Source organism: Lemur catta, chromosome 10, assembly GCF_020740605.2.
Source record: "Lemur catta isolate mLemCat1 chromosome 10, mLemCat1.pri, whole genome shotgun sequence".
Taxonomy (NCBI): domain Eukaryota; kingdom Metazoa; phylum Chordata; class Mammalia; order Primates; family Lemuridae; genus Lemur; species Lemur catta.
The window spans coordinates 25,201,148-25,228,019 of NC_059137.1; the positions used below are offsets into that span (position 1 = coordinate 25,201,148).

The following is a 26,872-nucleotide window of genomic DNA, read 5'->3' on the forward strand; positions in this document are numbered from 1 at the left end:
TCATGTGTGATAATATATAGGTTCATTTAGATATGTCTGGGTATATATATATATGTGTGTGTGTGTGTGTGTGTGTGTGTGTGTGTGTATGTGTGTGTATGCGTTGGAAGGATTAAAACATAATAATCCAAAGAAAACCTCTAGCCTAGTGCATGACACATAGCAAACCTAGAATCTAAATTGGCTGTTATCATTTTTATTGTCATGATTGTCATTATCATTATATCCTATAAACACTCTATGAGGTGGGTATTATTGGGTAATATTACCCACGTGTAAAATGCAGAAAATTCAGTTGAACTTGTCAAAATCACACATGCACACGAGTTAAGCCTGTACTCTGAGCATTTATCAAATTTACGTTTGATAAATTCTGTTCAGAACAAGCAACAAGACTCCTTGTGAACAAAACTGAACTTTGAACTATGGCTGACAGAGAAACTGAAGCCTCTCTTAAAAAAAACAGATCAGCTATGGTACAATGGCTGGTTCAATCAACAGTCTAATCAAACTTTCCAGATTCCAGTGGCTGGCAGCATAGCTTGCTCACTCCAATCTTTGCCTCCATTTTCACATCACCGTCTTCTTCCTGTGTGCCTCTGAGTTCTCTCCTCATCTCATAAGGATGTCTGTCCTTGGATTCAAGGCCTGGTAGGAAGGTTCTGAATCACAAGTGGCCAGGGAGGGAGGGTCTCAGAAGACTCCTGCTCACCTCCAATCTCCTTCTCAGCTCTGAACTCCACTTTTCACCCACCCACTGCTCTGGGAGGTTTATGCTCAGGGCATTACAATAGCTCCTGGGCCTTGGTAAGGAGACACTGCACACTGCAGGAAGAGGCCCTTTGTTCTTGTCCATTTCATTGTCATCCAGCTGGCATGACAGCAGCTTTATAGTGCCACAGTGAGCCTGGGACTCAATGCCAACTTCCAGTTTCGATGCAACATGCCCCATCAGGCCCCATTGTGAGTTGCTAGCTTAAGTCCGTGAACGGGCCCAACCCAGTTTTGTTTTGAGTTACTGAGGCTGCTGTGGTGTTGGGGCTTGAGCTCTGCCTGAAGTCCAGGGAGATGAGGTTGAATCCCATCTCAGGCTCTTACTAACCAGGTAGCCTTGGGAAAGTCAGTTGGCACCTTGAAATTTCAGTTTCTTCTCCTGTAAAATGAAAATGAAAAGCCCAATTTCATAGCAAGGTTGTGAGACTCAAATAAGACAATGCATTTGAAACTGTTTTGTGAATGATAGTGTTTTACATGCAGAAGGAAGTATCAATAGTATTGAAGCTCTGAAGGTCTAGGATCATCTTTTCAGAAGAGGAATAGTCAGGATTCACTTCATCCCACCATATTACTACTCCGCACTGACAGCTGCGTGTCACTATCTGTCACATCCCATGGAGATATCATCATGAGGCAGGCTACAAAAATGGAAAGAAACAAAACTCAAATTTGTTTCTCTATGAAAAGCAGCCTGTTTTTGAATGTGATCCCCTTGAAAATCTACTAAAATGAACATGGAGGAAAAAGAGAAGAGAAAAAAAAATACCTGAGTAATCAATCAGCATTTTGTCCAACCAATTTGGCTTTAAAGGACATTCATCGAGAACAACATACCTGCCAAGGCAAATCCTGGGAGCCCTGTGAGTGGCCTCTCAAACCTGACATCCTTGTTGTCTGCTGTCCACTCATTGCAGACTGGTCTCAATGAAGGTGACAGTTTGGGGTAATGGGAACCATCTGAGCTGGTGGCTGCTGTCAGTAAAAATAGCCGACACGGTCTATGCAGCCAGACGCAACGTCAAGCTAAGAGAAGAAGATGAAACCTGTGTAAAAGGAGGACAAAATGGTTTCAAGAGACTAGAGACAGAAGCCTGCCTGACCATGGAGGAGTCTTCAGGGAGTCAGGGCTTGAAGCCAAGGGACTCATTCCCAGCAGAGACATTTGCGTGAAGCACCAGCCCTCCCCAGCCTGGTTTCCACACTCTCATGCCCCAGTTGGGAGGGAGCAGAGAGGACTGCGTCTGGGAACAGAGCCAAGACTCAGCACCCACACGGGAGGTCTCCCCAGGATGAGCAATGGGCACAGAATCGTCTCCTACCTGCCATCCCAATAGCAAGCAAGAGCCTAAAGGAACTATGCAAGGAGATTAGTCCAGAAATTATATTTAAAACATTAAACACAAATTTTAGGATCCTTTTCAAATATGTCATGTTTTTTAGCATAATAGGAAGAGCATGGATTTGAAGATTGTGAGACTCAATTTGAATCTCACAGTAAATACAACTAGAGTGTCAACACAAGAAAATTATTTAATTTCTCAGAGCGTTGGTTTATTAGTCCTCAAAATGGAGATAATGTGACCAATGGTTATTGTGAAGAGTATATGAGCTGCTGCTCCTCACGCTTAGTAGAATACTTCATTCGTGCATTCATTCATTCATTCATTCAACAAATATTTATCAAGTGCCTACGAGGGGCCAGGCACAGTTACAGAGAAATAAATCAATGAATTGTGCAGTAAAAATAGCCTGTTTTCACAAGGTTTAAATTCTAGTTCTAAGTAAAACATGTTTCTTCCAAAACATTGGAAGATGAAAATGCTGTAAATAAAAATAAAGTAGGGAAGGAGGACGGGGAGGCAGGGATTAGGGGTGCAATTTTACATGGAGTGGTCTGGGAAGGTGACGTTTGAGCAAAGATCAAAGGAGGTAAGAGAGCAAGATGTGAGGCTAGGTGGGAGCAGAGGAGACCACTGAAGCAAAAGTCCTGATCAGGAAAGGGCAGGGAAGGCAAGGGTAGCAGACACTAGGGAGCCATGCAGGCCTGGGGGGCGATGGTAAAAACTTGGACTTGACTCTGTTTGCGTGGAAAGTCTTTGAAAGGTTTTCAACAGAGAAGTGACAGGATCAGACTTTTTTTTTTTTTTTTAACAGAATGACACTGGCTGCCATGTTGAGAAGATTCTACGTGAGCAAATACAGACGCAGAGACTAATCAAGAAGCTTTTGAAAGAATCCAGGTGAGAGCAAAAGGGGTCTTGGATGAGGGATAATATTGGAGGTGGTGAGTAGTGTGGGGCTCTGGAATATGTTATGAAAGTAGGGAGGGTGCCAGGATTTGACCATGTGTTGGGGCGTGGAGAGGGCATGTCAAGAAAGACTTCAACGTTCTGAGCCTAAGCAACTGGAAGAAGTTGCTATTCACAGAAATGGGGATAATTGTAGATGAAGTAGGTTGGAAAGAGGAGATCAGGAGTTCAGTGTTGTGATAAGGTCAAGATGTTTATTGGACATTCAAGTGGAGATGTAGAGTATCCAGGTAGATGAGAATCATAAACATATGGATACTATTTAAGATCACAAAACGCTATAAGATCATCATGGGACTGAGTAAATAGGGAAGAAAATGTAGAGATGTTTTCCTTTGGGCATCAATAAACATTTATAGGGCTTAAGTAGCTTTCTACATGATATTTTCCAAATTCATGAGTTACACCAAGAGCAAACATACTGAGTAGATACACAGTCCATATACTGTGGACAGGAAATTCTACAAAATACATGGTGCTATTACTACTAATATTTTTACCTTCAAGAAAATTAAGAACCAGAGAAGAGAATTCATTTGTTCAATGCCAAACAGCCAATAAAAAACAGAACAGGAATTTCAACCCAGGCGTTCTGACCCCAATTCTGACGTTCTTTCCACTGCAACATCTGCTCAGGGCTGTACTTACTCGCATCTCAGGTCCAAATGCATCTTCTGACCTTAACCTATTTGTTATACTTCTCCAAGTTTGAAATAAAAACCAGGTCCTCCTGGCAGTTAAGGATTCTTGTTTTCCAGGCTAAGGGCATTATCAGTCTTAGAAAATTTTTAAAAATTACAAAAAATTGTCTTTGGCAAAGTTTAAAAATAAAAAAGAAGGGGAAAAACAGAGGGAGGGAATGACAAACCTTGACTTCTATTTCCCACGGGTGCTCACTGTCTCGTGGACTCTAAATCATCTTCTCTGTCTTTGGAAGAGATGGATATAAGGCAGATACGATCTTCCCTGTCCTCTAATCTGGCACTAGGGATACAAAAAATAAAATGATCTATGTGGGGTCACCAAGTGATTTGTGGACATGACTTGGAAGAAGTCCTGGTTGTCTTACACCACTCCTTTTCCCTACGGCTGATCTAACACTGCTTTATATAATGTATATGAAAACTGGTGAAAAGAAAACAGTATCTAATAATTTGAAAAGTACTTTTTATCCACTACTGCTGCAAAACAGTTTTTGAAAGAGCTACTATGCATGCTAGCACTCATTTTAAAGATGAATAAGCCATGGCTTGGAGAGATTAAATAATTTGACAAAGGTTATTTTAAAACAAAAAGCTATAATTTTATAAAATGGGATTATAATCACTAAAAAATAAATATAAATATACTTGGCATCTGCAAGACCTACAACAATCAACCCCAGTTCTGTTCTGGCATCACTATTTTCTGCAGTGTGATCCAGAATCTTACCTGTGTCTGCCTTCTCCCCTGCTCTTGTTGAGAACCACCAAATGTTGTCCCTCCCAAAGGGATGGTCTGAGTCTTTCCCATCCTGGTATTTCCAATGCATTTCCAGTTTTGTGATGCAGTGCAGGGCATGACACATGTAGTCTGGCCTGTGCTGAGCCAATGTTGCTGAGCTGCAGAAAGGAGGAGGAGGACTAAGTCTGTAACAGCAGGTTGGGTGAAGACCACAAAGAACTTTGAATGCTGAGCTAAGCTGTTTATATATCCATGTATAGTTAACAGGTAGCCAGGGCAGCTGCATTGTCTAGCCCTGGGTTCTTCATCTCCATGCTGTATTGCCTTCTAAAAGGAAAAAGCTTGCTTAATAAATACAGTGGGAGTGAACACGTCTTCATTGCAAACCTCAGAAAAGCCCATGCCAACATTCACTGTTTTTAAGATTTGAAAACTAGACTTTATTATTTTCTTCCCACCCACATCTCAAGTCTTGTCATGGCTTCAGCCAAGGAAAACCAATTCTGACAGGGTCATTTCAGGCTTGTCCTGAGTCCACAGTAGGAAGACAGGAAGCAGGAGGTGACATTTGATTTTTTTGAGGTTTCCTGCTGAAATTTAAGACCAAGAAATTTTGTGTGGGTTGTTTGAGTCAGAGGAACTGAGGAGAAGTGTCCATTCAACTCATCCCACATTTATTAGCTGTGCTAGGAGCAGGAGGAAGACAGAAAGTCATCAGTTCCTGCTGTCATGTAGCTGTCTGTCTGTCTAATGGGAAGGGAAGAAAGAGAAATATACAGATAAGTGAACAATAAGGCAGAATGCAATGCTAAGAGACAATGGCAATGTGCTATGTAGGCTTACAGATTATAGTCAGTTGGGGACAGAGCACAGAGAAGGCTTCTTTTGACAGTGACATTTGAAAGATTTGACAGGCAAGCATGGGATGAGAAGGAAGACATTCTAGTTGGAAGGAACAGAGTCGGTTAAGTGAAGGAAGCAGGAGGTCTCAGGTTAAGGAAGTACAACAGAACAGAAAACCCAAATATAAAACCATCCTCATATAACCATCTAATCTTTGACAAAATAGACAAAAACATACTCTGGGGACAAGAGTCCCTATTCAATAAATGGTGCTGGGAAAACTGGATAGCCACATGTAGAAGACTGAAACAGGACCCACAGGTTTCACCTCTCACAAAAATCAAATCACGGTGGATAACAGATTTAAACCTTAAATGGGAAACGATTAGAATTCTAGAAGAAAATGTAGGAAAGACTCTTACAGACATTGGTCTAGGCAAAGAATTTATGAAGAAAACCCCTAAGGCAATCGCAGCAACAACAAAAATAAACAAATGGGACCTGATTAAATTAAAAAGTTTCTGCACAGCCAAAGAAACAGTCATGAAAATAAACAGACAGCCTACAGAATGGGAAAAAATTTTCGCATACTACACATCAGATAAAAGACTGATAACAAGAATCTATTTAGAACTCAGGAAAATCAGCAAGAAAAAATCAAACAATCCTATCAAAAAATGGGCAAATGACATGAATAGAAATTTTTCAAAAGAAGACATAAGAATGGCCAAAAAACGTATCAAAAAATGCTCAACATCCCTAATCATCAGGGAAATGCAAATCAAAACCACAATGAGATACCACTTAACTCTGGTGAGAATGGCCTTTATCAAAAAATCCCAAAACAACACATGTTGGCGTGGATGCGGAGAGACAGGAACACTCATACACTGCTGGTGGGAATGCAAACTAGTGCAAGCCCTATGGAAAGCAATGTGGAGATACCTTAAACAGATTCAAGTAGACCTACCATTTGATCCAGCAATCCCATTATTGGGCTTATACCCAGAAGAACAAAAGTCATTCTTTAACAAAAACACCTGTACCCGAATGTTTACAGCAGCACAATTCACAATTGCAAAGATGTGGAAACAACCCAAGTGCCCATCAATCCACGAATGGATTAGTAAACTGTGGTATATGTATACCATGGAGTACTACTCAGCTATAAGAAATAACGATGATACGACATCTCTTTGGTTCTCCTGGAGAGAGCTGGAACCCATTATATTAAGTGAAGTATCCAAAGAATGGAAAAATAAGCATCACATGTACTCACCAGAAAACTGGTTTCCCTGATCATCACCTAAATGTACATCGGGGAAGGATACCAATTGGATATCAGACTGGGATGGGGGGGGGGAGGGGATGGGTGTATGCCTACATGACGAGTGCGTTGCACACCCTCTGGGGAATGGTCATGCTTGAAGGTGCAGACCCGGGGAGGTGGGGGGGGGGGGGAGGGGATGGAGGTATGACTACATGGTGAGTGCCAGGCGCACTGTCTGGAGAATAAGGAAGTACAACAGATTCAGGAAACAGTGGAGATTTGAATGTGACATGAGCTAATGAGCTATTTAGGAACTCTGGTGACATTTTCTGAGTCCTATATTGAGGAAAATGAAACTTGATTGATTCTGAATATACTAGGTTTGGGGGTCATGGTTGATACCTGCATTTAAGAGTGTGTCAAGAGAAATAGAGCAGAATCAAGCAGCAATGTGGTCTGCAATCAATTCACAGTCTAGTGGGGCAGATAAAACAAGGAGAGTGTGGGCATTGATGCTTATATCACCACCGTGCAGGAGGCACAGGACAAGGGCTATCAGAGATAACAGGCGCAGGCCTGTGGAACCTTAGATGGTGGGGAGATGATTACGCCCTCGAAAACTCAAGGAACGCTTTTGGAAGAGATGACATCTGGATGGGTAGAATTTGGATTTATAGAAAGAGGCTATAGAGATCATTCCAGACGGAGAAAACAGAATAAATGCAGGAAAAAGACACCAGGAATATTTAGAAAAACTAGCATACGTGTGACTAGCAGAGGTTCTTAAACTGGGGTGCACAGATCACTAAAAATGTCAGTGGGTAGAATTCAGGGATGGGAAATTAAAAAGAAAACAAAATCCTCACTCACCCCTCACTTAAATCTAGCATTTTCTTCAAGTATGAATGTAGACAACAAACCACAGTGATATTAGTAGTACCTTGACTCTGTAACAGTAGATATCACAGATATCTTATAACATATTACTTTTGTTGAGATATCTTAGAATAGCATTAATGTTCATCACAACTTCAAAATTATAATAGTACTTGACCTGATGCTAGATTTTGTTCTTTAATGTGCTACTAAACAAGCATGTTAATAACCCTATCACAATTTTGATTATTTTGATAACCATATTTTAACATAATTATTTTCCTTTATAATATTATGCATTGTATCTAATGATTTAAAATCCTTATTTTCAGGAGGAGTGCACACATTTTTCCAGGCTGCCAAAGAAGTCCTTGGCACAGAGTTCAAGGACCCAAGGGAGTCTGAGAGGAAGAGGAACAGGTTGAAAGGCAGATTGAAATAAGATCACAAAGAGCCTTGAATGCCTAGCTAAGCTGTTTGCATATGGATCTGTAGTCAACAGGCGGCCAACACCAATGCCTTATCTAGACGTCAAACTGCTCCAGCCCTTGTCTCATCTTCCAAGTGTGATGCCAAAGGCCCTAGAGCCAGGAATTGCCCTTTTATAGTCCCCATAGTCTACCTAGACTGTTACTAGATGCATGACACATATTCAATTCAACACAGGATTCCAAAGAACTGAGACTCAGAGCCACATTGATGAATCTGGCTCCTTAATTTTGGGATATAAGTATAAATTCTTCCTAAACTTGTTTTCATGGGTTTTTTTTGTATTTAATGAACCAGAGAAGTTTTGTTAAAGAGGGGAAGAATCCTAAGGCTGCTAAATTTTTATTACTTTATTCCAAGTAATACAATTAAAAATTAAAATGGCCTTCTATCAATTGCCATAATCATTTTATAATAGAATGAGAATTTTAGCATCCTCCCCCTCCTAAAGGACAGGCATACTCTCAGAAAGAAAAACCATCTTTTCCAAGAAAAGAAAATTGATAATCTAACACTGTCATTTTAAAGGATATGCTTTTTTAAATTTTCAAATAAAAAAACATGCAAAATTCTATTTTATGAATGATGCTGTAGATGATGTTTTCCTTGACAGTAGTCAGTTGGGAGAGTATATATGCAATACTGCAATGCAGAGTGAGCTTGAGCCTCTAACTAGTTTGGTCACTTCATTATTAATACTGCCATCAAAAATAAAATTTTAAAGGGCTTTATAGATGAAAATGGAAAGCTTACACTCTTGCTATTTCAGTCTATTCATGATATTCTGGGTACTTCAGAGAAGCAGATGAGTAACTGAACCTGACCACGGCTGCAGCTTTTCCCGCTCTCTTCCTCCATAGCTAGAAAGAAAATTCATTAAGATAGCCCAGGAGGTTGGTGAGGGTGGCAGGAAAGGATTGACCAGTGTTTTATTCTGCATGGCTACTCACAGCAAGCAGTAATTCATCTCCCTGATAGCCCAAAATGGAATAGTCAGGAATTTATCCCAGCGGGATGCCATGGATCGGACTTCAACGTAGGCCAGCACCTCTGGAAGCATTGATGTTAGGGAACCACTAAGCTGGTCTAGCCTTCTCATTGTTCAGATGAAGAAACTGAGACCCAGAGGCACAGACACCAGCCTTGCCTGAAGCAAAGTGGGTTAAGGGAATCCCAGCCCAGAATTGTGGAAAAGTTCCATGTCTTCCTTGTTGACAATAATGGCTTTGACTTTCAATCCTAATTCAGGTACTGTGGGCTACCTCTTTGTATCCGCAAAGCCATGTCCACTGTGGGGGGCTATACTGGTAAGTGGATGGTGGTCTCCTGAATCTTTTTGATGCTCCAGGTATACTAAGGCTGGGTCCTCCCTTAAGCTTGAGATTTTTCACACACACACACACACACACACACACACACACACACACACACACACACACACAAGAAGGATGTAATCACAGAAAGGAAAACCATCTTTTCTTGAAACTCGCTTGAAGTCTAATTGCCTGCCCCTAAATCCAAGTCCACAGGATCCAGGATCCTACTGCCCATTTACACATGTCCCTGGGTTTGCCTGGATAGTAAGAGTAAGCATCATTTTTTAAAATATGAGCTTCAGGACAAGGCCTGTTCCCGTAATTCTGCATACATGATCTCCTTCATTACTTACAAGACCCTATCAGATTGAAGTAATTGCACTTATTTTATAAATAAGGAAACTGAAGCCTAGCAAGCCTCCATGACTTCCCTCGAGGCACACAACTCGTAAGTAAGTGGCAGAGCTGAAGCACCAGTCCTTCTGTGAGGGCCCAGGGCTTCCTAGGCCGACAGTTCACGGCGTCTAAGACCTGGCACTGCCTGGCATATGGTAGGTGCACAGACAGCGTTGCCCAGATGAGCAAATGCATAACTAACTAACTTCCTCCTTCATCTGAAGATGCTGTCCTTCCACCTCCATTCCCTATCCAAAGTGATTCATAAGACACCCATTAAATCACCTCCAAGGTAATTCATAAACTATTCCATCAAATGTGCACCACAACTATGAGTATAATCTCACGCAGGCCAAAGGTGTGCTAGTTTGTTACACTTTTAATTTAAATACTTGGTGTAGATTAGACTTGAGGCCTGGTGAAGTCCCTAGATCCCTCTCTTATTGCCAGGGGCCTGGCCAGGCTCCCTCTCCTGTCCTTGTGCAATTGATTGTTTAGAGGAAAGTGCTGGCCCTCACGTGGACCCCTGCTGCATTTCATCTCGCAGTGTTTGGCTCATAGTTCCAGCCAACTGAGATCATTTAGAAGTTTGATTTTGTCATCAATCATATTTTCTATCCCTCCCAGCTGTGTGTCAGCCACAGATATGATAAGCAGACTTTTATATGTCTTTGTCCAAATCCTTGGTACCAAATATTAACCAGAGCTAAGAACATTTCTCTGGCGCATACATCTGCTGTGATCCCAGGCCATTTGCATGGGCCCTTATCCCAACATTTGCCCCTTGACATTATCAATTTTTAGCCTACATGCAAGCTCTGCAAGAGGCGAGCTTTGATATTATTCTCCTTTTCATCCTCATTGGACACAACGTTGGATATTGAAGAAAAACTCAGTCTCTGCCAAACGGTGCAATAGAGCCATTGATTTGGTGTCAAAAGACACAGGTTCAGGTCACAGCTAACCTCCTCCCTGTACACAACCTGTTTATCCTCCCAGGGCCTCAGTGACTCTGTCCATAAAATGGGGATAAGGGTCTGTGCAGACAACCTCACTGGGTTATTGCAGAGCCCAAGTGAAGCAATGGATACAAACATGCTCCTTTACTCACCCCTACTCGTGCTTTTGCACACACATGTCTTCAATCTGAAATGTCTTTTCCCTTCTCTTTCCTACCAACACCACCCTTGCCCTGTCTCCTTGTTCTACTTCTCTGGAAATCCTTCTCTGTCCCCCTGGGGAGGACATCGCTGTCTCCTCTGAGCTCCCACAGCACTTTGCAGCTCTTCACTCGTCCCAGATGTCCCCAGTTGTCTGGTTATTGGTCCATCTTTCCCTCCAGGACAGGGTCTTGGAAGTCAAGAGCTACATCTTAAGTATTTCTGGTCCCAGCACCAACACAGGAACCTGGGACACAGAGGACATTCAATAACAGGCTTACAGAACAAGTATGAATGATTGCGACCTATAAAGCTGGCCCTGCTCTTGCCTCAGTGATAGCTGTAGGGACGGGAGTGGCTGCAAAGTGTCCCCAGGAGCACAGCCCTACCGGGCCTGGATATTCCTGCTTTGTCCTGGGGAGAAACAAAGGCAGGTCTGATGGACACAGCCAGCCCCAAAGCTCTATGAGGACAGGCGTCACATCTGTTTTGCTTATCAGGTGGCAGACTGGCCCTTCAAGGAATACTCTTTGTGTGAATGAAGGAATCTGTGGCTAACCTCAAATAGAATCCTACAGGTTCTCTGTGGAACTTCCAACATTCCTCCAGTCTGTACACCTCGCCAGGGCCTGTGCAGGTGCTCAGCTCAGGGAAAAGGAAGACAAGTCCCCTTCCTTTGAGAAAGGAGGCAGACACATAAATGCCAATCCTACTCCAGGTGAGGATTTAGACGGGGCAAGTTCACAGGGCTGTGGTAACATGGAAAAGTCAGACAGATTCTTGAAGGTGACTTTGATGCTAAGGCTTGAAAGACGAGGAGGCAGGTTCTAGGAACGTGTGCAGTGATGCTGGCATGAGACGCCATGGCACGGACCCTATGGTGAATGGAGGCCAGGCCAGGTTCTCAGGGACTTGAGGGCTAAATTAACAAAGCCTGGACCGGATCCTAAAATCAGTGAGGAGGCCATGGTAGGATTTTCAGCAGAGGACTGACAAGCTTTCCTTCTACAAAGAACACAATGTTCCTTTCCTTGTATCATTTTTCATCCAGGGGTTCCGTGAGGCGGGACCAGCCACCCAAGCACATACCATACCCGTGACCTCCACCCGAGCACAGCATGAACTGTCCCCAGCTGGGTCCTCTCAGAGGTTGAAGGAGCTGCTGCCTGTCAGGAGGAAGGGCACACTCTTTCCTTGACACCCAGGGCAGTGAGCTCCTGAGGGTGTGACCCCAGTGAAAGGAAACCCAGGGTATAAGCCCACTGCTGTCAACACAGAGAAATCAGTGCAACTCTTTGCAAGCATGTAGTGGGAAGAGCACTGCCCAAGGAGTCCACCTGGGCTGCTTGCAGTCCACTCTCAGCCACCTACTGCACCTGTGGGCAGGGCAAGTCGCTAACACACATCTATAAAATGAGAATGAGGAGTCCACCACACTGGCAATAAGGACACACTAATTAACCCAATAATGGGATAGAGTTTTATGCCGATCAGATTGACAAAGATTTTTTCAAAGACAGTGGTCAGTACTGCTGAAGGTGGGTAATACAGGCTGTGAGTAGGCACATTGCATTGGAATAAATAATTCCAGGAAATATCAAGTCTTTGAAATGTACATATCTTTTAACACAGAAATTTTACTTCTAGGAGTTTAGTCTAAGGAAATGCTTAGAAATGCAAGGGGGAAAATGTATATTAAACGGTATTCAGGAAAGCATTATTTAGGAGAGCAAAAATTGGAAATAACTTGATGTCCATTAACATCTATCTGTAGATAATAGTATTAATAAAGTATAGCATGCTTTGTAGAATACTATGTAGCAAGGAAAAATTGGCCTTGCAAATTTTATTTATTAACATAAAAAACGATTGTAATTATAAAAAACAAAAAAGAATACAAAACATTTATATGTCAATCCTGTATACCTACATGATGAGTGCATTGCACACTGTCTGGGGAATGGACACACCTGAATGTTCTGACTTGGGGGGATGGGGGGTGGGAGGAGGGGATGGGGATATAACTACATGATGAGTGCCAGGCGCACTGTCTGGGGAATGGACACTCTTGAAGCTCTGACTCAGGGGGGATGGGCGGGACATAGGCAATATATATAACCTGAACTTTTGTACCCCCATAATAAGCTGAAATAAAAAAATAAATAAATAAAAAATAAAATAAAAATCCCAATTCTATAATTGTAACAAATACTAGAAAAATATATCTTGTTGTTGTCATAAAATTGGGATTGAAAGATAACTTTGTATTTTTTGTTTACTTAACATTGTGCTATAAGCAACTGGTTTACCAACATATTAATAGTAATTATCAGGGTACTAGGGCAATTCTAATTTCCTACCCTTTTTTTTTTTAAGTATTTCCAGCATTCTACAATGAGTTTCTCTATAATATTTATAATCAGAAAAACAAAAGCATAATTTTAAACCACAGCAACGTGTGCCTCTCAGGACTGCTGTAATGTTAAAGAAGATGACGTGCAGGAAAGAGCGCTGGGAACAATAAACCCCTGTGTGCGTGTGAGGATCCGTTTCTTTCTGAAACTCTGCATCTCTCTTTACCAAACATCTCACAGTAAGGGGAGTAATCCATCCTGAGGTTCTGGTCCCTGGAAAGGTCTTTGGCAGGCAACAGGTGACTTCCTGCAGGGTGACATCACAGCAATCTCCCAAGAATGCCTCTTAGCTATTAATATCTGCCTCATCCTTCCTGTTTTTCAGCCCCGCTTTCCTGCCCTGGTTCGGGCCCTCACCACCTCCTGCCTCGCCACCATATCAGCCCCCTTTCTGGTCTATCTGTCTCCTGGATCCCAGACGCCTCCAACCACCAGGCTGCAGACAAAGCCATTGCTCTGCGGTACACCTCCGACTGTGACACTCCCATGCGGTTACCATGGGGGATGACAGTCTGAGCTTCTTGGTGTGGCGCACGAGGTCATGTGTGATCCGTCTCCATCTCATTCTCCAAGGGCATCACCTGCTTCGCTACCACGTCTGCAAACACAACTTTGGTCCCGGCCCAAACCGTTTTACATTTATTCCCCAAAAGCTCCATTCTTTCTGTAGGCCTCCATCTTCCTGGGATGATCTTTTTTCCATGTTCATCCAGCAAACCCTTCTTCAGCCTTCTGGGCATTCTCTGTGAAATGGCCTTTCCACTCTCCATCCCATACCCAGAAATGTCTGTTGTGACACATGCAATACTTCCAATGTGAGGTCATTCTTTTTTTAGTTAACTAAACTACAGGTTTTATTTGGAATTTATGAGTTTTTCATCAATATTCTCTTTCTATTCCAAGATCCAATCCAGGTTCCCCGTTGCATTTACAAGTGCTTTATCTTTATCAACTTATTTCATTGTCATGGTAACACACAAAACAGGCACCTTCACTTTCCCATTTGTACAGATGGGGAACCTGGGACACAGAGAAGTTAAGCAATTGGTTAAAGTCACACAGTAAGTGGCAACACTAGGATCTGAAGCCAGTAGCCTGGCCTGAGAACTTTTGTTCTTGACACTAATCCTGTGCACTCTCTCTCACTCTCTCTGTCTCTCTCTCTCTCTTTCTCTCTCTCTCGCACACACATACACAAAAATATGTGATATTCTGACATACTACCCTAATTTTAACTTTTAGTTTTACTTTTTCCCTTATTCAATGACATTTTCAGCAATGACATTTCAGCAATGAGCTCTCTCCTTAAGGAGTATATATGAGCATTAAGATGAAAAATTGGGCCAACTGCCTGAGAACAGTTTGAAACCATATCACACCTTATTTTGTTATTATATTTGATTTCTACTGCATTGAGTTCATTATCTGTGTTCATTCTGTTATTACTATATTTAGAAATTGCAATTATAGGGTTTTTTTAAGTTGATATATCATAGTTGTGCATATTTTTAGGTACATGTGATATTTTGATACTTGAATACATGTGTGATGATCGAATCAGGGTAATCGGGATTGCCACCACCTCAAACATTTACTTTTTGCTTTGTGTTGGGAACATTACAATTCTTCTCTTCTAGCTATTTTGAAATATACAATAAATTATTGTTAACTATATTTTCCCTGTTGTAATGGCAAATACTAGCACTTATTCCTTCTATCTAACTGCATTTTTGTACCTAGAAACCAGCTGCAAAGACATTCTTCACACATTTCTCTCCTCTGTTGGATGAGAAGCTCCTCAAGGAGGCATCTCCGTCACCTCCGACTCCTTGCCACCTCGTGTGTACCCAACACAGTCCAGGGATTTGTTAACATTTTCTTCAGTGAATTTTGTCAGAATTGCACCCCATGGCATAAAGCAAAACATGCCTACATTTGCTCTGGCTGCTCTGTAATTTCTGACTGCACGAAGTCCCCAGCCACCCAAGTGATCTCTCATAGTTATCATCTGTGGGACAGGGGAGCTTTAGGGAGAAGGCAGAGCCCCTCGATCACCAATTCTGACAACTCTCATTTGAGCCTGGGGCTCCCCATTCAAACAGACAGTCGACATGTGATGGGAGAAGAAATAAAAGTATGTTTCTATTAAAACCATGTTCCTTAAGTTGTCGCTCTGAATTTATATCCCTCTGGCCCTTGCCAAGTTGGCTCTTGGCTATATTCTGTCCTGAAATTAGAGCATTCTTCTTATGGCCCCAGGAGATGCCTACGATGCCTGAAGATTGAAAACAGACCCTAAAACATGGATTTGGGAATTTACAGAGTCTGAAGAATCACTGCCCTATGTAAACCACCCCAGATAACCTAGCTTCCCTTTGCACTTCAGATTGGAGCTTTGGTAGGATAGAGAAGTTCATTGCTTGAATGATGATTCTATTTCCCAAGAGGATGGGCAAGAAATCTAGCTGGAGAGGGAGGGTCAGCCAGCTTGGGTAAAAAACGATGCTACTCATGGCCAGCAGGTTTTGGCCTGTGGGTAGAACCAACCATAGAGCACATGTTCATTTAAGTGTCGAATTTGGTATTATTGGGCACCTGCTGTTTGCAAGGCCTCTTGCTGGGACTGGTAGAGGATGGAGGATTGAGCAAGAAGGCTGTTGCCCTGAAACTGCTCATTTCTACTGGAGAGGGAGGGTTTGCATCTAAGAAGCCACACCTGACAGCAGACTAGGATAAGCTTCAGGAGCCGTAGAAAGGGTTGTGTGCGTGGGGGCCGTGTGGAATGGCAGAAAGAGCACAGGTTTAGCAGCCAACTAGATGCAGGCTGCAGTGCAAGTTTAGCCAGTCGCCTTACGCAAAGTACTGCACCTCTCAGCGCCTCGGTTTCCTCACCTGTAGAATGTAAAACAGCCACTTCACAGCGGAGTTAGATGGAGATGAAATGAGATAGCGTCCTGAGCCCCTGGCTGACCGGAGCCCTAGCTCCTCTCCCGTCACCGGCAATCAGAGCTGAAACCCTGTGACCCCACGAATAACCCTGAGCGAACGCGCACAGGTCCCAGGAGGGAGTGTCGGGAAGGGTGGCCAGAGCCTGCTGCGGGGGAAAAAAAGCCCTTGCCCCATTCTTTCCATTTTCAGAAAAATCTCTTCCTGTCCAGTGACCTTGAGCCTGCATGTCTTTGGACTTAGCAAATGCTCTGTCGGTTTGTTTGGACTAACATTTCTGTGAGCCTGAGAGGTTGAGCTAGGGTTGCTCAGAGCAGGAACTGAGGAGGACTGGGCTGAGGAGCCTTCGCTGTCCTTCGCGGTTGGGGCCCCGTCTCCTCGGCAGACCGCAGAGCGTGTCAGAAGAGGATGAACACTAAGCCCGAGCAAACGTGGCCTGCTTCACGTGGGGTCTGCCACCCGGCCCGGGGCCCTGGGCAGTGCACTCAAGCCTGGCGATCTCGGCTCAGGTGTCTGACAGAGGCCCACGGGCTGCTGGTCACATCTCTGCGTCTTTTCCCATTGTATACATAAAGGAACACAAACTTCCAATCTATCTGTCGACGGGGGAGAGGGCCCATTTTTCCTTTTGTGGTACTTATTACCCCAAATCCAACTAAGCATTCATACTGTACTACCATCCTCCTCCAGTGAAGTTTGAGGAGTTTAAATAACATAACAGACTGAGTAGCTGGAAATCTTTCATGACTCAATGTCCTCACCTTTCAAATGGGCACAATAACATCTACACCACCAGGTTGGCTGTGGATTAAATGTGTCAGTGTATGCGAATAGTCTGACACATGGCAGACACTCAGTGTGTGTTAGCTCCCCGTGCAACTCCTACCGCTGAGACATTGACTAAATTCTTTGACCAGTGTTAGAATTTCTCTTTTACAAAATTAAGTCCATTTACCTCACTTTTTCTACCTCCTGAAGCTGATTGGAAAGGTTAAAGTGGCAGGACAAATGTGCTTTATAAATGGAAAGCACTAAGGCAAAATACAGTTTATTGGGATGGTTGTTTTAGCCATGAGGGGTGGCCCAGGAGAGGAAAGGAGAGTTTGTCCTTTTTAAAGGCTCAGCCCTTAAATCACCCCTTAGATGTGAGGGCAACTTAGAAAGTCCCGCCTTTGCCTGGACTTCTAGACTGATCAATTATCATCAAAGAGCTGGAGAAAAGATTCAGGCTTCAGTTGCAGTTGAAGTCAAACCGTGTTGGCTAGAGGGCCAATGCCCAAACCCTTTGAATGCCATGTAGCCTCAAAGAAATAAAGACCCACAAAGCCTGACGCCAGCTCCATGATTACCTGGACAAAACCTATACACTCTAAGCCAGGAGATCAAAGAGAAAGCTCTTTCCAACAAGTAAACCGTCTTAGAGAATTGCAACATGATTCATCCTAACAAGCCACTTAGGAGTCAGGTAAGCGGGCCGTCCCCTGCCTGAGGAAGAAGCAGGTGAGTCCTACAGAGAAGGAGAGCGGTGGGGACACCCCTAAGGACCTTCATATTCAGAGGCAAGATGTTCATGGCCTGAGACCAGAGCCCAAAGGGCTAACTAACCTCCTGTGAAAGCTTCCCCTCTGTCTACAAAATAGGGAGATTCTCGAGGGCAGGGGCACCTCGATTCAGCTGACATCCCAGTTTCTAGTTCAAGGCTTCACTTTGAGTCCTCAGAAACCTAGTTTCCCATGCTTGCACCTGAAAAGTCTTCACTATGAACTCACCGCTTAGCCCTAATTCCTCTACTGAGGCTCATCTCCCACTACCTCCCCACCAGGGATGGAAGGAAAGGTGAATGTAAACAAACATGCTTGCAAGCCTCCTCCTAAAATTATCCAAGAGGCTTAAAGCTATTGGGACAGGGAGATGGCTAGGCTTTTGGGCACCACTATTTCTCTCTTCTCAACCTGGACGTGCTATGGGCTGAATTCTTGCATTTCCCCAAAATTCATATGTTGAAGTCCTAACCCCCAATTGATGGTATTTGGAGATGGAGCCTTTGAGAGTGATTAGGGTCAGATGAGGTCACGAGGGTGGGGTCCTGATCCGATGGGATTAGGGCCCTTATAATAAGAGACATCAGAGGGTTTTGTTTGCTCTCTCCCAGGCGTGAGCACACGGGAAGCAGATGGCTGTCTGCAAGCCAGGAGAGCCCTCGCCCGGAAACCAACCATGCTGACACCGTGATGGACTTTCAGTCTTCAGAATTATGATAAAGTGAATTTTGGTTGTTTAAATCTATGGCATTTTTTATGGCAGCCTGAACTAAGACAGGAGGAAAAGAGAAGAATTCTGCCCTAGCATTTGGCTCAGGCATCCAGAAGCCTGGGAGTCATCTTTGACTCCTACATCTTCTGTGTTCTTCACCCAATCAACAACAATATCTTTAAAAAAAAAATCTCTCTCCAACCTGTTTTACTCCACATCAAGGTTCCTCCAGGTCCTCTGCACCCCCAGAACCTTTGCACTAGTTCAGACCCCAGCATTTCTCTCTTGATGTCCCCCGCCCCCTAGGCTTTGGTCTTTCCCTCCAATGCAGTCTCCACCATCAGAGCCATCTTTACAGCACTTGACCTGACGTCCTTCTGCACAATGTCCTTCACTGGCCCCTACAGTGAAGAGTTCAGTTTTTCAGCTGGACATGCACCAGGCTTTGGCTAACTCACCCCCACCTACCGCCCAGCCTCCCCTCTCCCCTCACCATGCACATTCCCCACACCTTGCCTCACCCCGAAGGTGCAGCAGGCCGGGTGCCCTCACACCGTTGCACGTCCTCCACCTTCGCATTCCCTAATCTGACTTCTTGCATGACCCTCCCCTACTGTCCTCAGCAAACTCCTCCTTGTTCTCTAAAATCAGCTGAAGTGCTGCTTCCCTAGTAGAGCCTTCTCTGCCAGCCTCCCACCCCCTGTCTCCAGGGTCAGGGACTTCCTCTGGGGTCCCACAGCAATGCAAGCTCATGCCCACCCCAATATGTATGATGGGGTATTTTATTAATAGTTGGCCAGTTTCTTACTTGTCTGCCTTCCTCTTCAGACTCAGCCAAGAGCTTCTCAAGGAGAGGCACTATGTTTCATTCTCACTGCATCATCAGGCCCAGCCCAGAACCTTGGGCCTGGCAGATGTCTCAGGAATTATCTGTGGAATAAAGATGTTCCATGACATTCTGAGCCAGGCACACAGAAACCTTCTCTCTCTGTTTTGTGGAGGTCAACTCTTGGGACTCCTACTCAAGTCTCATTCATTCTTTGAAACAGACAAGACAACCAAATGCTTAGAGGGAGCCAAGACGATGAGAGAGAACACAGCATAATGGGGAGAGGGCTGTGCCAGGAACTGGGACCACCAGCTTAGACTCCTAGCCAGGCTCTGGTATGAGCTGATTGCCCCAGAGCACATCACTTTAACCTCTCTGAGTTTCAGCTTCTTCAGATGAAAAATGAGCCACTGGGAAAGAACCAGTGGTTTTCATTCCTGGCTGCCTTTTAGAATCTTCAGTAGTAAGGCCTGAGTATTGATATTTTTAAAAGCCTCCTGGGTGAATTAGCAGCCAGAGCTGAGTGCCACAGAGACAGAGGACAGAAATGGTGACCTGTATCAACTGGAGTGAAGGGCACCCAATTTGATTAGTATTCACTCAGTTGGTGTAAAGGGCAATATTCATATTGGTTTAGGCAACAATGAGAAGAGTTTCAAAAGTTCCCCATCTCTGAGTTTCCCGAGTACTTAGCACACGTAATTGATACAGACATATAGGAAGGAAGGAGGAAAGAACAAATGCATTCACTCATTCACTGAGCCAGGCACTGTGTGAGGTGTGTGATCTCACTGAATCACCACAACAATCTTGTAAATATTCTCTCCGTGTACAGGGAGGAGATGGGAACTCAGAAAAGGAAAATGAATTGCCTAGGGTTGCATGCTGGTAAAAAGAGGAACGGAAGCTAGAGCCAGGTATTGACTGCAAATTCCATACTCGCCGCATTATAATGTGCCAAGCCATGACTATATGGAGGCTGGCCCAGGACCATGTCATATGGCTGGTGCTCAATGAAGAGTTACTGTAGGAAGAACCCAAAACAACTGTTGCTATGTCTCAACATGGGCTAGGTACTGCGTGCACTATGTGTGTGCATTCTCACCTCAATCCCTGTGCCCTTCCGATTATCATGTGGGTGCAAATTGGGAGCTCAAGAAGGTGCCCTTGGCTCAATGCAAGTTTCAAAGCCAGGCAAGACCCAGAGATGGAAATTCTCTCTGGAGGGCAGCTGAACTGAGTGTGTTTGGGAGCAGGGGGCAGGGATGATGGTGGTGGTGGTAGCTGGGCTCAGGTCTTAGAATCCTGGGCATCGGGAACTTGCTCTCAGGGAAGAAGCTAAGAGGACCAGTGTGCCTGCACTACCCTTCTGCCTGCCAGATGCTCACAATGACAGCTAGGTCTGGAGACCGAGGCTACAGGAGCTACAGGGGTTTCCCCTAGGAGCCAGAATAACCAAAGCTTATAAAGTGAAAACTAAAAGAGCTCGGATATGGAAGGCACAACTCAATCCCCCGAGTGAGTGACTCACAGCTTGGAGGTGGGGCGGCCTCTGTCCTTTCATTTTCAACTTCCTTCAAGCAGTTCCTAAGGGCCAGGCATGGTGGTTCATGCCTGTAATCCTAGCACTCTGGGAAGCCAAGGTGGGAGGATTGCTTGAGCTCAGGAGTTCGAGACCAGCCTGAGCAAGAGCGATACCATCTCTACTAAAAATAGGAAAATTAGCCAGGCATGGTGGTGTGTCCCTGTAGTTCCAGCTACTTGGGAGACTGAAGCGAGAGGATCCCTTGAGCCCAGGAGTTTGAGGTTAGTGTGAGCTAGGCTGACACCATGGCAATCTAGCCCGGGCAACAGAATGAGACTTTGTCTCAAAAAAAAAAAAAAGAAAGAAAGAAAGACAGAAAAGAAAAGAAAAGAAAAAACAGTTCCTAAGGAGATACCTCTTTTCTGAACTAAAAGCAGGGGGAAAATATCTAAATTATCTTATCCTTGGTGGTCCCATGGTGTTTTCTCCAACCCCCACCATAACGCAGAGGTCTGTTTTATAAATGGGAACTCCCTTTGCTAGCAGAAAGGGCTGCTTCATTTCTTAGGATGGCGCTGGTGTTTCTTCGGAAACACTTGAATGTAGTAGATATAGCTCCAATTTTGGAATTATGTGGTCAGGGTTAAACCCTAACTCCATGTATCATGTGGACCTGTGATATCACTCTCCTGTGGACAAGGACACATGGATCTAACTGCTGGAGAAGATTCTGTTCTAGATGTTCAAAGAATCAGGGAACAGTCAGGTATGGTCAGTAGGGTAGGGAAGAGAGGCCCAACAGGCTACTGTGGTAAGTGCAGCTCTAAGCAGCAGCTCCAAGTTCTAATTTCACATATAATGGACACCTCTTTTCACTTGTGGCTGATGAATTCTTTTAGTGGTTTACCAGCTGGCTAAAGAGTATCTGCTCTAAGAATATGTGCACATCATGCAAATTAGAGCTTCATCGTTATTCTGAAACCCTTGACATAAAGAAGTTCAATTGGGTTTGAAGTCAATTTGCATTATTATAAACAATCCAGTATTTACCAATAAAAAAGGAAGAGCTGTTAGATTTCTTAAATATAATTTCAATTGTTATAAAAATGTTTTAAAATTTTAATCATCTCTGCATGAAAAGTTTCTGGTCTATGGTTAATAATTTGAAGAACCAATCATTAAAATATCGTGGTCAGAGATTGTTGGTAGTCATTTTAAGCATAAGAATATTTTTTATAAAGATAAATAAAAACAATTTTATGAAATGAACAATTAAAATAAAATGCAAGTAGTACTAAACATATTCAATTTACAAAAAGAAATACAAAATATATTTCTCTTGGAAGAATTTAGTAGCTTATGATCAGTATGTTAAAGGAACATTTGAAACAATGTTTTAACTGTAAGAGGTTAAATGAATTATAAAACAATTTACCTGTACATTTAATAATTTTCCTAGATAATTGAACATTAGACTTGATTTCCAACCAAAATGAAAATAGTTTTTTAACAAATTTTTGTTTCAAAAAGCCTTTGAAATGTTTTTCAGAATTTGTTCAGAAATTGTCCAATTATTTTGTATGACAAAGTGATATGCAAGCTTTGTGATGAAATAAAAATTAATTAATTGAACTAAAGAAGAAAAACCACCACAGATTTTAGGATAGTGCATCATGAAGTTGTGAAAATTATTCAGCAAATTAGTTAAAATCATCTATTATTCATATGATTTCTCAGATTTATAAATGGATGATCAATAATTATTCTTTCATACTGGTTTTCCTAAAAACTCCTCATTCTCTATTAAATTTACCAAAATAGCTTCAAGTCTTTGAGGGTGACAAATTCAGCCTTCCAGATGACTTAAGAAACAAGCTTAATTTCTCATGGGAAAACTTGAAAGCATTTATTTAGAAGTTTTATATAAATTCAATATTTGATATAGTCTTTGAAACACTGTGTGGCATCATAATTATATAATACGGGATGTTCCAAAAGTCACCATTCATAGAGAAAATGGGAAATTGTGCTAAATATACTTTTATTTACAAAATATTCATTACTAAATTTTTCCTCTGGGACAACCTGTATAAAGATAAAATGGTGATTTTTTTTTTTTTTTTACTTAAACCTCATATAGACACCCCCAGATCTCCTCCAACCCACCCTGGTATATTGGACAAATATTTTTATTTTCTCTGTGTGCTATGACATAAGAGAGTTCCAGAAGCCCTGTTCCACAGCACAGAGTGAGTCTATGCCTCGATTTGCTGCCACAGCTAACCTGCAAGCTCACTGGGCTGGAAAGTTGCTATTTATGTTTCTTTGGGTGTCCTGTGATGTCCCTAAAGTGAACTGAGTACTTGCAATGCTTGTTTCTGGCATTTCTTCTCATACATAGACTTGTGCTTTGAACTTATAATAACTACAATGGCAGCTACCATTGACTGAGCACCTACTATATTCAGACCACACCGAGTGCCTCATAGACATTATTTCTCTTCTTTCAAATAAAATATTGATAGACACAAAAGCATATATGTTATATATCTGCCAGATTGAAAGCTAATAATATAATGAACCATTAAAACACATTAGTTATAATCCTCACCAAAACCCTGTTGAAACATGAGTAACTGCTGCCCTTCTTTACAATGAAGAAAGTGATATGTGGAGAGGATAAGTCACCACCTAAGGCCACACAAAACATGATACCATTTTAGGACATTAACACTTGACTGAGTGATGTAGATTAGCATGTCTCTAAAATCTATAGATATCAGAGCAATGTAGGAATCAAAGACCGGAAGACTTCTCCCCCCACTGCCAAAAAGAGAGAGAGAGAGAGACAGAGACAGAGAGAGACAAAGAAAGAAAAGAAAATGTTTACATAGATTTGATAGGTGCTAGGAAAATCTACATGTAAAATCTGAGAAATGGCCCCCAACCCACCATAACTTCTTTAACAGAATGAAAGGATGAGGAAGGAGGAAAAGGAAGAAGAAGTAGAGGAGGAAGAGGAAAAAAAGAGAGATTATAGAGGTTTGAGATGAACTCAATAATATAAACTGACACTGGCATCATAGTCTCAAGCCATGATTTTACGAGTTAGCTGAAAATACTAAAGCTATAGAAAAGATATCCAATCACATGGACATTTTAAAATATCTGTACTTACATATGTATCTGTGAAGCTATCCGAGAACATGGACAAGATTTTTTATGACAAAATACACAGTTCACAGTGGCCTCACTTCCTTCTGCTTGACAGCTCCCTGACCTGCTTTGCAGTCATCAGAGACACACAATTGTCTGTCTTAGGGGTGAGGCTTTCACTTGAAGGAAAGGAGATAAAAACTTCTCCCCCAAATCCCACCAGTTCCTTTCCACAGGCACGATGGAACAGGTGAGACTGAGTGTACCTTTGCTCGGGAGGCCCCCAGACTGAGATGGCCAAGAAAGGTAAGGCAGGATCCATGGGAATAAGTCTGGAGTGGAACCTTGTCTTAGGAGAGAACCAAAGAGATATCAGGAAATTTCCCATTTTTCCCCATTGGTTCAGTACAGTGGAAAGGAAGAGGGTTTCTAGGTGTGGGACAAAGCTGAGTGTACTCAGTTTGAGTACAATAGGTGTCCTGGGCATCTATTGATACCTCTAGGGAAATTTAAACATGACCCCGGTGCCCTAGAGGGTGGAGTGTGTCCAGCGGCAAGCCAGCAGGTATAGATGTACGACCAATAAGCACAGCAAGCTGGAATCCACAAGCGTCACTAAATGTCCCTAACAACTTAGCTGAGAGTGCAGCACAGTATGGGTCTGAAGAAAGTTATTTCTTCCCACTCATGGATGATGGCCAAGACAATAATGGAAAAAAAATGCTATTTGAAATAACTTTAGTAACAAGAAATAAAGAAAAATGTGAGTTCAACATATTCATTAGTGATTTAGAAAAGAGGCAATAAACTAGATGGCATCTGAAATAAAAGAGGAGACAAAATAAACAAGAAAACGTTAGAATCAAGAAATAACAAACCAGTGTATTCAGGTTGTCCAGAGGAACGGAACCAGGGATGTGTGCATATGAGCAGCAAATAAAACTGACGTCAGAATACTGACTGCACTGATGGGCGTGAGGCACAGGAGGCTTCTGGGCGCCAAATCTTCCGTCTTGATCAGAGTGGTTGTTGCACAGGGGTATATGCACACAGACATCACTGAGCCGTGCACCTCAGATCGTGGACTTTATTGCACGTATATTACACCTCAATCAGGAGGAGAAATTATACAAGAAGAGAAAAAGAAGGAAAACAGGGGACAAAAGCATTGGGAGGTACTTGATTCCACCGTGGGACAGATGAGTGGGAACAGGAGAAAAATAAGAAAGGAGCTGGTAGACTTGTGCTGCAGAGGAGGGAACAGTCAAGACCCCTGGTGGGGGCAAGGCCATAGGATGAGGAGCTCCCGTCCAGCAGAAGCGTGCAGAGCCCAGCCCAACTCCAGCATGGGATCGTGGGTGGAAAGGAAGTTAGGAAATTTAGCTTATCGTAAGGAAACCACAAATACACTATTTCTTGAACATTCTTTGGGGGCAGAGAGTGCAAAGCCTGTATATTTTCTTAGACAATTTATAAGTAAAAGAACGAAGTGAATCATGTACTAACAAGTTTTAACAAAGCTAAACTACATTTTACCCAAAACCATATTGTCCAAAACTGTGGAGCCATGGGTGTGGATAAGGAGATGGGGTCTCCCATGGGTGCCTTCAGGAAGTGGTGTCTGGCACAGTGAGGGGTCCTAACTGTGTGGTAGAAAGTTCTGATAGGATGAAATCTCTTGTGTGAACACTTCATGTCCCTGACCTCAAGCCCTTTCCAGGGTAGTCGAGGGTTTCTGTTTGCATCCAGGAACAAAAGAATAAAAGGAAGACAGTGTTCTTGTCCCGTGTCCCCCAGAGATGGTTCTGAGACAAAGGAAACTTTGCTGCACGCCTAGATTTCTGAATGGTTTCTAAGAGTTGTTTGGATTTTGGTGAAAAGAGAATTCTCCCAGAGAAGATTGTCTTAGATTTTCCAATTACACGCTCTAACTGCAGCAGAGAGCCCAGGCTCCGAGCCACTCTGCCGGCTGCGTGTCGTGCCGGGCACACGGCAGGCAGAGTGAGCTGACCAAGCCCAGCAACTGCCTTCCCTGGGGCTCTGAGGCCAGACCAAGTGCGGAGGGGCCTGGCCGTGGCCCCCGAGGACTCTGAGGGAGAACAGTTCTAAGAATGACACAAGTGGTTTCTGGAGAAGCATGCTCTGGGTCACTGGGGCTGCCAGCTTATGGGGCCGGCGGGGACCCCTGAGCAGTGTTTGTGGGGCCGGGTCCACCCTGGGCACAGACTCCTGGAGGCCAAGCTTCCCAGTGAGGTGAGGAATGTGTCAACCTCCTCCTACACTCCAACCACCACCATTGATCTAGGGACAATGACCATGTCGCCAATGTCCAGACAGATGAGTGCAGGAGGAGCCTGTGCAAGTTTTACCTAGTTCTGCCTCTGCCAGATATTCCCTGTGCCTGTCCCTTTTCCTTTTAGTCGCCTGCTCGACTATGCCCCGTTCCTTCCCTCTCTCTGTCTCCCTTCCCCTCCACTCCTCCCCCTCCCTCTCCCTCTCTCTCTTCCGCCTCCTTTTGTCTCTCTCCCCCCATTTCCTCCCTCCCTTCCTCTTCTGTGTGTTTAGTCATAACCTTACTGCCTTTCTCCTCCAAACTAGCTAATTCTTGACATTCTAGCTGAGTTTTTCCTTTTAAATACAGAACTTAATTTCAAGGAAAAACTTGAAACTATAAAAATCATTGAAACTATAAAACATTGGAACAGGAAGAAATGAACATCCGAGCTGTCATGGGACGACATGCCACATAACACCGTTTCAGTCTGACAGTATCTCCTGCCTGTCCGTAGGGGAATGTGTAGGATGATTCAGAAGATCAAAGTGGAAACGAAAATGAATGAGGCACAGTAACAGCCAGCCCTTACTGAGCA

The 26,872-nt window shown here is 43.3% G+C and overlaps 1 long non-coding RNA gene across 1 annotated transcript in view; it reads left to right on the top strand.

Moving 5' to 3' along the window:
* LOC123645998 overlaps positions 1–8,558 on the top strand; it is a 32,740-nt gene extending 24,182 nt beyond the window's left edge. Inside the window, exons 2-3 of the long non-coding RNA XR_006737754.1 lie at positions 2,932–3,017; positions 7,851–8,558. This is a non-coding gene — a long non-coding RNA (uncharacterized LOC123645998). The remainder of the gene's footprint in view (positions 1–2,931; positions 3,018–7,850) is intronic.
* Positions 8,559–26,872: the final 18,314 nt, after the last annotated feature.